The sequence below is a fragment of the Limulus polyphemus genome, unplaced genomic scaffold (assembly GCF_000517525.1).
Source record: "Limulus polyphemus unplaced genomic scaffold, Limulus_polyphemus-2.1.2 Scaffold11075, whole genome shotgun sequence".
Classification (NCBI taxonomy): domain Eukaryota; kingdom Metazoa; phylum Arthropoda; class Merostomata; order Xiphosura; family Limulidae; genus Limulus; species Limulus polyphemus.
The window spans coordinates 987-1,466 of record NW_013676685.1 but is presented as its reverse complement, the minus strand read 5'-3'; positions in this window follow the sequence as shown (position 1 = coordinate 1,466).

Genomic DNA, 480 nt, shown 5'->3' with positions numbered 1-480 from the left:
TTGTTGTACAAAGAAGTAATATATCTATTTGGGGCCAGCTGTCCCTAATTTAGACTGCCTTGTTGTACATAGAAATAATATATCTATTTGGGCCAGCTGTCCCTAATTTAGACTGCCTTGTTGTACATAGAAATAATATATCTATTTGGACCAGCTGTCCCTAATTTAGACTGTCTTGTTCTACATAGAAATAATATATCTATTTAGGGCCAGCTGTCCCTAATTTAGACTGCCTTGTTCTACATAGAAATAATATATCTATTTGGGCCACTGTCCCTAATTTAGACTGTCTTGTTCTACATAGAAATAATATATCTATTTGGACCAGCTGTCCCTAATTTAGACTGCCTTGTTCTATATAGAAATAATATATCTATTTGGACCAGCTGTCCCTAATTTAGACTAGAAAGAAGGCTGCTAGTCAACATCAAATCTTGGGCTACTCGTTTACCAATAAATAATGTGATTGCCTGTCACATT